The sequence below is a fragment of the Rhipicephalus microplus genome, chromosome 10 (genome assembly GCF_043290135.1).
Source record: "Rhipicephalus microplus isolate Deutch F79 chromosome 10, USDA_Rmic, whole genome shotgun sequence".
NCBI lineage: Eukaryota > Metazoa > Arthropoda > Arachnida > Ixodida > Ixodidae > Rhipicephalus > Rhipicephalus microplus.
In genome coordinates this window covers 101,633,368-101,648,126 of record NC_134709.1, presented here as the reverse complement: position 1 = coordinate 101,648,126, position 14,759 = coordinate 101,633,368, and positions in this window count along the sequence as shown.

Below are 14,759 nucleotides of genomic sequence, written 5' to 3'. Positions count from 1 at the left end.
AGCGCCGAAACGTTTACGAGCACTGCGACACATTTTCCCGTGTACAACATTATACACTGTAAAGGCGCTCAAGAATGATATTGTGATTGTAGCACCACTTAGTTTCTACGATCATGTCAACGCGAAGTGACGAGAAAAGAAAACGGAGCACTCGAAAAGAAAACGGAGCATGATGCATTCGTTGCCGTTTTGCTACATTCACATACACCAAATTCGGTGTTACGGGACGTGAATGGATGGCAAAGGTATGTGACTGGTGCAAACAGGATAATCATGAGACGCGTGTCTTGTAACAACATGACTGCATACCACGCTCAGGATGCACTCGAGGCCCTTTCGCTAGCTTACATATACTAAATTTGCTTATACGGGGCATGAGTATATGACGAAGATATGTGACTGGTGCAAACATGATAATCATGAGATTCGCGTCATGTAACAACATGGCTACATGCCGCGCTTATGATGAGCTCACGACCGTTTCGCTAGCTTCACATATACTGAATTGGGTATTACAGAATGTGAATCTATGACGAAGGTATGTGACTGGTGCAAACATGATAATGACGAGACGCGTGTCATATAACAACATGGATACATGCCACGCTTATGATGAACGTAGCCATGGTTTGCAAACATATTAAGCCGTCATAAATACTCGCGCTGTATGCACCATAGAGTTTCTTCTTCAACACTTTACAAGCTTTTAACTTACCATAAATGTAGCGCTCTTGTCCATGATCAGACTAGCAGTATGCAATTCACTGCACTCAGTAGTTGCAGTTTTCATCGGCGCGATCGCTACAAGGATAACTTAACGAATACACTGGTACGCTTTTCGCAACGTCTAAATTGAGAAAATTGATCAAAAAACAACGTCGTTTGGGCCGTACGGGTGAAGTGCAAGAGAAGTTAGCAAAGAGGCGTCGATTATCGTGGTAACAGGACGTTTCATTGTTCTAACCATTTCGCCTTGCTAGTCAAGCTCGAGCGTGTTGGTGGCGTGCGGCAATCATTAATGCCCACTCTAATTGGGCTACATGCAATGCTCACGAAAATCTATGGTTTTAGTTTCTAGGCTCATTGAAGGAAATTACACAATACATAAAATCCACCTGATATACTGGCGTAAAAAAACATTTACGCATGAGGGGGCCTGAAGTGCAACTAACAGCTCGTTAGTTAGCAGCTGGTCCTTCATCGTCGCTGTCACTGTGGGTGCGTTTCACGTACAGTGAAACATCCTTGACGTGAAGACGATTTCTTTGAAATCCACTGCTGAAAGTAATCTGAGGAATTATCTCCACCAAATAACTTTGACAACACCAACAACGTTTCACTCACTAAGTTTATCGGGGCGCGGGGAACAATTCGCTCGGACAACAAGACAGCAAGATGCGAATCAATTCGCTCGGACAAGGCAGCAAGAAGCGAATCAGCTGCAGTGTGCTGCCATCTATCAACTAATCTAACATTAAAGCGGCGCAGCGTTTGTCAAGCTTTGGAAAAAGAAAATCGCGAGCCTGTGTACAATAAATGTTATAGCATTCATGCACTACTACAGTACTGACGAATACTATACACACGTTAAACAAGGTGAGTTTCAACTGCAAAGGTCAGACGATAGCATTTAACTATCGAACGTGGCAGCAGAGAATCTTACGAAGCTGATATGTTTACTCTGCAAACGCACGAGGTGCCACGCATTTTCACGAAAGCTTCGCATCTCGCGAAAACGAATCCGATTTATCACATCACTGGTGGTCCGTCATTTTCACTGATTCACCAAACATACAAAGTTAGATAGATAGATATGTGGGACTTACGTCCCAAAACCACCATATATTTTTATGGCCGACGCTGTAGGGGGGGGCTCCAGAAATTTCGACCACCGGGGTTTTTTTAACGTGCATTGAAATCTGAGCAGACGGGCCTACAGTATTTCTGTCTCCATGAGAAATGCAGCCGCCGCAACCGGGATTCGATCCGCGAGCTGCGGGTCAGCAGCCGAGTACCTTAGCCACTTGACCACCCCGGCGGGGCAAGACATACAAAGTGGTTTGTGTTCGTTCTTGCTAATGCGTTTACACTTAGGCTAGCAGCGCCTTATAAGGGAAAGTCTGCTTATTGATCTCCCTCGAGAGAACACTTCTGAATTCCGCTAGGTGGCCCGACAGTCTATGAACATTACAAATATTTACGTTTTTTGAAGTCTGGGAATGCGCATCTGTGCTATTGTAAGATATACAAAAACAACTAGCCTTAAAGCTAAACTTAAACGTGCGCATTCGTGTATGACCGTTGCTCGTGCATTTTTGTTTGATCGTTGCAATTCGTGTGCCCCCGGACGTGTGTCTCGCGCCCGCACGTCTCACCATCGTACTCGTAGCTATGCCTTTTCGGATTCTCTTTAATGGCCGCGAGCCTCCATGTTCACGTTCTGACCACATTATCCACTAGCACTTTCACACGCACACACAAAAACTACAAAAAAGACGTGTTCATGTTGGGAATGTCATCGGCTGGGTTGAGAGAGTGGCCTAACGAGTTGACTGTGCATTGTCGAACTTGATTCGCCGAGCAAGCGTCTTAACTTCACTCAGCGCCAGAACGCTCGTTGATTCCGAATGTTTGCCAGTGGACATAGCTTTTCAGAGTATGCACATTTATATATAACATCGGTGTATTAATGAGACGGGCACTTTCATTTGTTTTACAGTGACACCTGCTCCATAAAGACACTTGAGTGTTTTATTAGCCTTGAGTGTTCAGGCAGTTAGTACTTTCTCAGGTGTTTTCTACCGTTACAGTCACATAGCGTTCACGATACGAATCGTTTAGGTTCCTACTGTTATTTATTTAAAAAATTGGGTGCTCCTGCCAAATATATGAGTTTATAAGTTGAAATTGTTATGAAAACTGTTTGTATATGTCTGCGCAAAAACCTTCCGCGAGCAGGAGCAAAACAGCATGGATTAGCTATTTTTCATGAACCCTTATGTTCCGAACTCAAAGTAATAAGAAGTATTTTTCAGTGTGTTTTTCCTAATGGTTTTGTGGAGAACGAATCGTGGAAAGTAGCCGATGTTCTCTGTGCACATTACTATCTTGCTTGCTAAAAAATTTTCAATTTCTTTTGCGTACGTGTCCCTAACTACAGTTAGGGACACGAATGCTGTTAGTGAAAACAAAGTGTGCGATTGTGAGGAAAAAAACAGTGTGTTTTAAAGCACACCTTCTTGTCGCGGAAGCTACGTTTGAAATAAGATAGAGTGTGCGAGAGATTTAGGCATGTGTGTTGTTAAAAGGAGGAACAAGTGAGTGTGGCTTTAGTCGGCCTGGCCGTGGTTGTAGCTGCTAAACGACAGTGGTTGTAGCTGCTAAACGCGTAGCAAACGTATGTCTGAGATGGTTGTTAGCTTTTTATGCTCTGTCGTTTCGTGTGCGTTGCTTGCGGTCATGTAATCGTGAAATGTCGGGATTTGAGCTGAAGCAAGAAGCAACGCACATGCGTTTGGTCATCTGAGGAAACATCGTGAGCACAGTGACTACGAGTGTTGGTTATAATTGAACTTCATCTGTTCAAACTTTGCTTAAGCGCGAACGTACTTTATGAATTGTGTTCGCTCACAAATGAGAAACAATTGATTACAACAACGCTCCGTTCAGAGACAGCCTCGCTCCTGTGAACTGATTTTTTATAATGATGTTTTTTTGCTGCTCTTATTTTGTAGGATACACCATATGGTGTTGATTTCTCACTTAATTGATAGTTTTGAAGCTCAGCTAAAAATATTCCTTTTGCTCCCAAAAACTTTGGGGCTAATAGTAGACAGCCTGTCTGATATGTTTAAAATACGCTGTGTCTAGTCACGTCTACGAGCGAAATTTGTTCCAGTGTACAAGATATTAACAAAGCCGCATATTGCATTATTGCGCACAAAAAACTGTTTTCACTTTGTCAACACAGGATGCCATAACATTAACAAGGTAATAGATCTTCAGGGAGAATCTCCATGGAGGAGGCAGATTTCTTGTGGACAATGGTAGACGATTCGAAATGCTTATGCTTCACTGTTATCTATACAGAAGACGGGCTTTCAGCGATGTGTGCGTACTGGCTTTTTATTCAGAAATACACCCAACAAACTTTCGACACGCTTGGAGTGCTTGAATTATTTCTCTTGGTCTTCGAGAAAACACCACTGCAGAGGTCTGTCATCATGAACCATCTCAGGATTCTTGAAAAAGCCTCACGTTCTTGACTTAGCACCTCATTGGTATATTTCTTGTTTTTATTTTAACTGTGCCTTGTATTTTTATAATTTCATTTATTGTACCAGTGTGACAGTCTAATTCGTAATGGCATACCGACATATAGTGTGCTGTTTCTGCGTCTTCAGAAAAACTGGTAAACGATTTAGAGTACTTAATACTCGACGAACGAAAAGCAGAAACCTGACCATGTCGCAGCGGCTCCTGGCAGAAACCTTGCCTTCATGTGGCTTAGTGGTAGGAAACATGTATATCATAATAGATGTCTATGTTTTCAGCTGAAAGAAAACGTGTGTTGTGGTACAGTTCTGGATATTTACTCTGCGCAAATACATATTGTCACGTTTCTTAAGACAAACTTGGTTTATTGGGTTTGTTGAGTCGACTAGCCAAGCAGCAGCTCAGACAGATCGTCTTTGTCTTCTTTCACTCCTGGATTTCACCCAAGCGTATCAGGTGGCATTAGTCCCCCCTTCGAAAGCATCGACTTGATGCTCGTAACGAAAAAAAAATGAAGGCATACACACGCAGATACAGAGAACCAAAAGAGAAAGAGTGCCGGTACTCGCAGCGCAAATGAGGAAATTTCACCAATGCTTGCGCCAAGCGCAAAAAGAAAAGGCATAAAAACACAGGAGAACACGAACAGCAGCAGCAGCAGCACAATGTCACGGCATGTCGCAACAAGTGAACCACAAAGGCTACTGTGTGAAGTAGGGCTTCAGCCTAACGACATGCACGGTTTCGGGCCGAAGCTGTCGACGAGAAGACGCTGCGCCGTCCAGAAATACCTCGTAAGTAAGATCGGTGACACGTCTAAGAACCTTGTACGGTCCAAAATAACGGCTTAGGAGTTTTTCGGATAAACCTGGTCACCGGACAGGGGTCCACACCCACACTCGGTCCCCAGGGTGGTAGGTGACGTCTCGATGGCGGAGGTTGTAACGTCGTGCGTCTTCATCTTGTTGGTGACTGGTGTTTATGCGAGCTAGATGACGAGCTTCTTCGGCGTATTGATTGCGGGTGATAAGCCGTCGTTTTTCGATGACTTGTGCAGCTCAATTTAAAAATGTCCTCCATCATTCGTGCTGTAAATGACGTCCCTCTGTCCGTAATCACGCATGACGGGGCACCATGCCGTAGGACGATTTGGTGCACGAAGAACTGCGCGACTTCAGATGATGTGCCACGGGGTAACGCTTTTGTTTCAGCATACCGAGTAAGATAATCTGTCGCAACTATGATCCATTTGTTCCCAGAGGACGACAAAGGGAAGGGTCCAAGAAGGTCCATTCCCACGAGGTCAAACAGTGTCTGTGGTGGTGCGATCGGCTGGAGCAGGCCCGCGGGTCCCACAGGCGGAGTCTTGCGACGCTGGCACTCACGGCAGCCTTTCACGTATCGATGTACAGCAGTTGATAGTCGTGGCCTGTAATACTGTTGGCGTACTCTGGCGAGAGTTCGCGAATAGCCCAAATGTCCTGACGTGGGCTCGTCGTGGCACGCAAGGAGGATCTCGTCCCGCATTTCGGTAGGAACAACGAGTAGGAAGGCTTTGTCGCTACCACGGGCGTTTTTCTTGTAAAAAATGCTTCTTAGACAAAAAGAGGACAGTTCGCGAGCAATGTGTCGAGTGACCTGAGAGTTCCGGCCTTTCAGGGAATCAATAGCTGGGCGTAATTCGTCGTCTGCCCGCTGTTTTGACATAAATTCGGAATCGCTGACTGCTCCGAGAAAGGCATCTTCATCCTCGGAGCCCCTGACAGCGTGCCCCACAGGCACTCGAAAAAGCGCGTCGGCATCTTCATGTTTGCGCCCTTACCTGTACACAATCGTAATATCGAACTCCTGCAAACGCAAACTCCACCGAGCGAGACGGCCGGATGGATCTTTGAGATTTGCCAGCCAGCAGAGCGAGTGGTGGTCAGTCACCACTTTGAAAGGACGACCGTAGAGTTAACGCCGAATCTTGGTCATCGCCCACACGACTGCGAGGCATTCTTTTTCCGATGTAGAATAGTTGGTCTCGGCTCGAGAAAGAGTACGACTGGCGTAAGCTATTATATGTTCAATGCCACCGTGTCGTTGTACAAGGACAGCGCCAAGTCCGACGTTGCTGGCATCTGTATGAATTTTTGTAGCAGCGTCCTCATCAAAATGGGCACGAACAGGGGCTGTTTGCATTCTCTGCCGTAGCTCTGTGAACGCTGCATCTTGTTCTGCGCTCCAAGTAAAAGGCACGTCATCTCGGGTGAGTCGCGTAAGAGGTTCAGCTATCTTCGAAAAGTTGGCGATAAATCGGCGATAATACGCGCACAAGCCGAGGAAACAGCGTACTGCTCTTTTATCTGATAGAACAGGGAAGGCGGCGACAGCTGCACTTTTGTCTGGATCACGTCGCACTCCATCCGCACTACCGACATGTCCCAGAAATTGGAGCTCTTTGTAGCCGAAATGGCATTTTTGGGGTTTCAGCGTGAGTTTAGCTGTGCGAATGGCGTCCAGAACCTTTCTCAGACGCTTCAGGTGTTCTTCAAAGCTCTCGGAAAAGATGACCACATCATCGAAGTAGACAAGGCAGCTTTGCCACTTCAAGCCAGCGAGAACTGTGTCCATCATCCTCTGAAAAGTGGCTGGGGCAGAACAGAGGCCGAAGGGAAGAACACGGAATTCGTAAAGTCCGTCTGGAGTCACAAATGCAGTTTTAGATGCGGAGCATCTTATACTCGCGCCTTGTAGTGCGCCGTCCGCGCCGTCCGCACCGCTTCTCGAACATTCGACAGCTGACGCGCGCGCAAGCGCCGTCGCGCCGTCGCCCACTCTTCCACCATCTGTGCATCCCTTCCTCCTCTACACACCGCGCGCGCTTCACTCCTCCACCATCTGTGCACCCTTCCTCCTCTACACACCGCGTTCGACATCTACAATTCTCCTGATTCTCCAGTGTACGCGCATGTGGCGTCGCGCTTCGAGAACATTCAACAGCTGACAGTGCATGCGCCGTCGTGCTGTATATATACTCAAGGTCGGCGCTCGCTCGCTCAGTTGCCACTCGTCGGTTGGTTTGTACGGCGCGTCGACGTCCAAGGTCGCGGTGAAATGAATTCCAACGAATCCACAAACACAATGATCGACGTCCCTTCGACCAGCGCCGCCCTTTCGCATACGTGTGTACGTGTTCACTCATTTAACACCCCCTCCTACAACCACGTTAACCAATTTAGCCATCGACCCAAGTAAGTCGCAATTTAACACCCCATTTCACAACCACGTTAACCAATTTAGCCATCGACCCAAGTAAGTCGCACTTTAACACCCCGTTAACCAATTATATGGTTCGCATCCTCCTCAGTGTTCCCCCGAGGGAAGCTGCGGGCAATTTTTTTTTCTCGGTCTCGTTCATCCACTTCAATTTGCCAATAGCCACTCTTTAGATCGATGGACGAAAAATACTTCGCGCGTCGTAATCTGTCGAGAGAGTCGTCGACCCGTGGAAGCGGGTAAACGCCTTTTATCGTGACGCTATTAAGCTTCCTGTCGTCAATACAAAATCGCAGCATTCCGTCTTTTTTCTTCACTAAAACGACTGGTGAGGACCAAGCGCTGCTGGATGGTTGAATAATCCCGTCATCGAGCATATCTTTTACTTGTGTCTGAATAGCCGCACGTTCTTTGGAAGAAACGCGATAAGGCTGCTGCCGGATGGGGCGGACGTCATCGTCGGTAATAATGCGATGCTTGGCGAGGTGTGTTTGATGGACTTTGGTAGAAGAGGCGAAGCAAGACCGAAACTCTCTTAAAAGGTCGTAAAGTGCAGCCTTTCTCTCGTCTGACAGCGTCGAATTAATGTCGATGTGGTCTAGAAATTCTTCATCCTCATGCGTTTCCTCGGACGCGAAGCACTCCGTGACGTCGGCAACCGGGTCTCCATAGGCTACGGTGGTTCCGCGGAAAAGATGCCGGTGCTCGTAGTTGAAGTTCGTAACTAGTATTTGCGACTGTTCGTTACGGACACGCACAACACTTCGGGCGGCACATACACCTTGAAGTAGCAGAAGTGATAGGTTGTCTTCAGTCCCCACGTCACCGTCCCGGAGGTCTTCACAAATGACTTCGATGGAAACAGTCGCTCGAGGCGGCAGCGTCACGTTGTCGTCAGCAACACGCAATGCAGGTCTACGGCAGTTATCAGCGTCTGGATCTGTTGCGCCTTGAGTCGAGAAGGTCACGATGCGTTCACGGAGATTCATGATGGCACCGTATTCCCGAAGGAAGTCCATGCCGATAATCAGCTGACGTGAACAGTCGCGCAGAACGAGGCAGCTGAGCACAAACTTTGACGCACGAATTTTCACTCTTGCCGAACAGCGACCCAGTGGTGTTACAACGTGTCCTCCAGCAGTTCAAATTCGCGTTTCATTCCACGGCGTAATCACTTTCCGGAGATCTTTTGCTAGCCTCCCGCTGATAATTGAATAGTCTGCACCAGTGTCTATAAATGCATTGACCTGAAAACCGTCAATCAGCACAGGTATGTCAAGTGACACGCGGTCACTGGGTTCAGATGTGGATTTCGGCGTTTCTTCGGTACTGCGATTACTCTCTGATTGAATGTCTTCCGTGTTGCGTGCAAGCGTCGATGGGAGGTCTTCCACACTTTGAGTCCCAGCGACCTTGCCCCCGAAGGCCGCTGCCTTCAGTTTTCCCGACGAGGGCTTCGAGAGCGTTCCCGTGCCGTCACATCGAAACGTGACCCAGTGGCTGCGGGTCTCCTCAGAGATGGCGACCGTGATTGCCGTCGTGTAAAGGGTGCACGCTGTTGTGCGAGATACTCTTCGATGTCCCTCGGCCTTTGACCCACTTGGGGATGAGGTGAATTGACGGAAAATCCATGCAGGCCAAGTTGCCGGTATGGGCATTCGCGGTAAATGTGACCAGCCTCACCACAATGATAGCAGAGGGGTTGTCTGTCCGTCGTACGCCAGAAATCAGACTTGCGCGTCAGTGCACGGCGACCATCAATGTCCAAACCAGCGTGCGCCGACTGAATCGCGACTGACGGCATCATTGTCTGGATCGGGACGTATGGAACTGTCTGAAGCGGAACGTGCGGCACTGTCTGGATCGGGACGTGCGGCACCGTCTGGAGCGGGACGTGCGGCACTGGCTGGGTCGGGACTCCTTCACCAGAACGAGGCGTGGCAGATTGCAAGGATTCCGCGTACGTACGACGGCGACTGTCAGTAGACACAGGAGCAGTTTCCGGATCAACTGACGTGGGCGGAAAACGATGGACGTGCAGCACCTGCTGGACCTCGTCATGGATGACACTGGTGATAGAACCAACATCGATAGGTCTTGTCCCGTACATCTTTGCTATTTCTTCCCGGACAGCAGATCGGATAATCTCGCGAATCCATTCGGGGCTCTTGCTCCCAGGGGTTGCGAAAATTTCGGGGGTTGAGGCAGCATTCACTTGACGGTCAAACAGGGCAGACCGTTGGTTCAGTACTTGCTCCATTGTTGCCGCTTCAGTAAGGAACTCAGCAACACTCTTAGGGGGACTACGCACCAAACCAGCAAAAAGTTGTTCCTTCACACCACGCATGAGGTGGCGCAACTTTTTTTCTTCTGCCATAGCAGAATCCGCTCGCTTGAAAAGCCGTGTCATGTCCTCAACGTACATCGAGACGGTCTCGTTTGGCATCTGGATGCGTGATTGTAGTGCACGCTCCGCCCGTTCGCGGCGGTCGGGACTCCTGTAGGTATCCAGAAGGCAACGCTGGAACTCGCGCCAAGATGTCAGAACATCATCCCTGTTCAAAAACCACGTCTTGGCACCGTCCTTTAGGCAAGTGTACACGTTCAGAGCTTCGCGGCATCATGCCAGTAATTTATCGCTGCGACACGTTCGAACTCACTCAGCCAGTCGTCAACATCTTCATGCTGCTCTGCATGAAAGGGGCTAGGCATCAGCGGGTTCTGGACGGTGCTGTAGATTGGCGTGGAAGGTGTCCGAGCTTGCACGGGATCTTGTGTCGAAGTCATAGTCGCTGCGTCAGTGGTTGGTGTCTCAGTTGGTAGGCCTCGTTGGCGGCGGCTTACTCTGTGAACAGGAGTGTCCACGGGTGCCGGGCTTGTGTTCCGGCTGCTGGGTGGGGTCTTCGGCATCGGTTGGATCGTGAGACGTTGTACCCAGCAACTCCACCAGTCTTGTCACGTTTCTTAAGACAAACTTAGTTTATTGGGTTCGTTGAGTCGACTAGCCAAGCAGCAGCTCAGACAGATCGTCTTTGTCTTCTTCCACTCCTGGATCTCACCCAAGCATATCAGGTGGCAATATATACTTATAGAAGGTGTGAAAAACATCTCAATAAGTGCAAAGGATGTGCACCAGAGCAGTACCCTTATTTGTGTATAAGCAGAAGGTTGGAAACGAACTACATCAGTCTGAAATTGCACGGTTTCGCGATGCAAAGTTTAACTGCAAATCAAAGTGCATGATTGTGTATATGTCGGTATCCTGCATGAGAAGTGCCAACTGCTATTGGTACTATATGTCTTCAATAAGATGTGTTTGTGTACACATACATACATACCGAGCACTCTGGCCGTATCAACCAACTGAGCCTCCAGTGGATATACAGGAGGTGCTTGCGCTATTTATTACTTCTATTTTATTTGTATAATTATAATAGGCAGTCGGCAATCACATAGCCTGTTTCACAAAGAAGGGTTTTGTTTAGTAACATCAGTGGGGTTCAGTAGCTTGCATATATATATATATATATATAAACGAATAAGTTCACGTATAAACACTTGTTGTTAATATTGAAGAAGTGTTAGCCACAACATGCTGGTTCAGGTAGGAACCCGGCAAGCACGAGCCACACGGACGTCAACGTCTTCTCTTTCACGCTGGTACAGAGTGGGCGCCACTGTGCTCCGGTGCAATTACTCCCCGCGCAGAAAGGAGCCAACCTGGTAACCTGTGGAATTGACACGACAAGGGGGTCGTAGCACGGTTTGAAGCGTGATACGTCAACTGTTTCACGCCCATGGCAGCGTTGGTCCGAATGTGAATAATTGGGCTCAACCTCATAGTTGACGGGAGATGTTTGTCGCACTACTCGGCAAGGGCCATGGTATTTCAACGAAAACTTTGGAGAAAGGCCGGGAGGGGTAGGCGGGACCCAGAGCCAAACTAAATTGCTGGGTTATAGTGGGCACTAGACGCAGAGGCATCGTGGTCAGTTTTCTGGCGCCATGGGTCTTGCACGGTAAACGAGCGAGCGAGTTGACGACACTCTTCAGCATAAGCAGCTGCTTCGAAAACAGCCGTTGCTTCGAAAACATCAGGCCTGTAAGGGAGAATGGTGTCCATGGAGCATGATGGTTCGCACCCGTACAGGAGGGACAAAGGAGAGAAGCCGGTGGTTGTTTGTGGCGCAAAGTTGTACGCGTACGTGTCAAAAAGGAGCATGTGGTCCCAATTAGTGTGGTCGTCAGATGCCTCCATGGCAAGCATATCTTCAAGGGTACGATTAAAGCGTTCTCTCTTTGCATTGGTTTGGGGTTGGTATGCCGATGTTTTCCTATGGATAATGCACCATTCCTTGAGCAGCTTGTCGACCACGTTCAAGAGAAACATGCGTCCATGCTCACTCAGTAATTCATGAGGTGCACCAAGTCGCAAAATGAGATGGTGAAGAAGAAAGAAAACAACGTCTTTCGCAGTAGTAGTAGGCTGCACAGATGTTTCAGCGTAGCATGTAAAATGATTGTGCGACAATAATCCACCAATAGCCTCAAAGACTGTTGGGTAGTGGACCATAAATATCAATTCCGACGCGCTTGAATGGTCTCGCTGGGGAGATTAAGGGTTGCAAAGGGCCAGCAGTGCAGTGAGAAGGCGTCTTGCGGCGTTGACACGTGGTACATGACCGAGTGTACTGGCGAACGTGCTGATGCATGCCACACCAATAGTACCTTAGGCGAAGGTGAGAGTAAGTCTTCAATACTCAAGCATGGCCACACTGTGTGTCTTCGAGAAAGGAAGCGTAGATATGCGAGAGTAAATGACGGGGGTTGACAAGAAGCCACCTACGGCCTTCCGTCAGGCAAATGCGGCGATACAACAAGCCTTCACTGACAGCAAAGTGTCTCGCTTGACGAGAGAGGAAGCGTGAAGTCGAATCTGACGAACTGTGAGAGAGGACTTCGAGCAGAGAATTTATCCAGGGAACCTTGCGCTGCTCGGCTTGCATGTCAGTGGTGCTCAACGATGACGAGTCGCAGATGGTAGTTAGTAAGCAGGCAGGTCAGGAGGCAGCGGAGAATGGCGCAGGGCATCAGCGTCTGAATATCTGCGTCTTAAGCAATAAATAACATGGTTGTCGTATTCCTGAAGGCATAAAGCCCAACGAGCGAGGTGTCCAGTCGGGTCTTTCATGGATGCTAGCCAGCATAAGGCGTGGTGATCTGTGGCAACATCCAACTGGCGTCCGTGAAGGTAAATGCGAAATTTCCCCATAGCCCAAATGATAGTCAAGCACTACTTTTCCGTGACAGAATAGTTGGGCTCTGCCTTCGCTAAGGTACGGCTCACATAAGCGACAACTTACTCGTCACAGCCATCCTTGCGTTGAGCGAGAATGGCACCAAGACCGACCCCACTAGCATCCGTGTGAATTTCAGTAGGTGCATTGGGATCGAAGTGGCGGAGAACTGGTGGACACGTGAGCAGCCACCGCAGCGTCATGAATGCGTCATCACGATGGGAATTCTAGTCTGAGAGGTCGGTTCTACTTTAAAGAAGCTGAGTCAGGGGGGCGATGATAGAGGCGGAATTGTGAATGAAACGCCGAAAACACGACCACGAGCCTACGAAAAGCTACGCAGCTCCTTTAGGGTAGTAGAATTGGGGTACTAGGCAACGGCACGCAGTTTGGCAGGGTCTTGCAATATTCCTTCTTTTTTGACAATTTTGCCAAGAATTGCGAGTTTGCGAGCGCCAAAATGACATGTCTTGAAGTTCAGTTGCAACCCGGCTTCCGTAAGCCACTGGAGAACTTGTTCCAGACAGGAAATATGAGTTTCGAAATATGGAGGGAATACAACTATGACATATAAATAGAAAAGGCAGATGTGTTATGTAAGTCCCTTAAGGACACTGTCCATCATCCTTTCAAACTCAGCCTGCGAGACGCGGTAAGGGTGCTGACGAAGTGGGTTATGATGACCAGGGTCGATTTGGTGAGCAACAACTGACGTGCGTCCCAAGCAAGGTTGTCCCTCGTCGAAGGAGGTGCGGAAACGGTCAAGTAGTTGAACACGGTGATTGCGCTGGTGTTGCGTAATTCCGAGGTCCATGCTGCGCGACAGAACGTCTTCGTTACGTAGTGAGGGTGCGGTGGCAGCCTTGACAGCACGTCCACAGACATCGGCGTCATATCAAAAGAACATCGAAAGGACAAATGGCATCATAAGCGTCAAGACGCCCAATACATTCACCATGCAATAAGGTAGCGAGAAAAGAGAACGGATTTCACAAGAACACGGCACTGGAACCTTCGGCAAGCGTTAAGACGGCATGCGGGAGGACAACGTTCTGGTGACGAGCGCATTCTTGCGATGGCATAAAGAGGGTCGAATTGGGGACGTAGTTGCACAAAATAGATACAAGGGCGACCGAAAAAACAGAGATGATGACGTCAGTGGCGACGATCACCTTTTTGGGGGAGCGAGGGAGACCTATGAATGTCGTGCTGAATGGAAACAAAACGAGTTGAGCACGAGCGCAGTCGACAACCCCATGATTAGCGGAAAGAAAGTTCCATCCCAGGATGATTTCATGAGACGCATGCGGAAGGACGACAGACTCAACGATGTAAAGCACTCCTTGATTCACAACACGAGCAGTGCATGTGGCAGGAGGTTGGACGTGTTGCGAACTCACTGTGCGTAAAGAAATTTCAACCAGTGGAGTCGTCACTTTGTTCAGTTTGCGGCATAACACTTCACTGATTATGCAAATAGCGGCACCTGTGTCGACAAGAGCAGTTGTGGCGAAACCGTCCACAAACACGGCAATCTTGTTAGGGGGCGAAAGATGAGGCCCTGGAAATTTCGTCGGAGGCGCAGCTCTTGCCTCAGAAACTGCGACTGTTAGTTTTCCTCCTGGGCGTGGTTGGAACGGTGAAGCATGGGGGAAGGAGACCGAAGACGGGGTGAAGGAGATCGACGTCGGCTGAAGTCTGGTCGACGTGAGCGGGAGTCTTGTGAGTCAGGTGTCACATGCGATTATGATTGCCGAGGTATGTTGCCGGAATGCTGCACATCATTAAAATAGAATCCACGGCGACGACAGTAGCGCGCGACATGTCCTGGAATACCACAGTTGTAGCAGACGGGCCGGTTATCGGGAGTACGCCAAGAGTTTACAGGTGCTCGAGGTGGTGGAAAGGGCCCATTTACCGGATAAA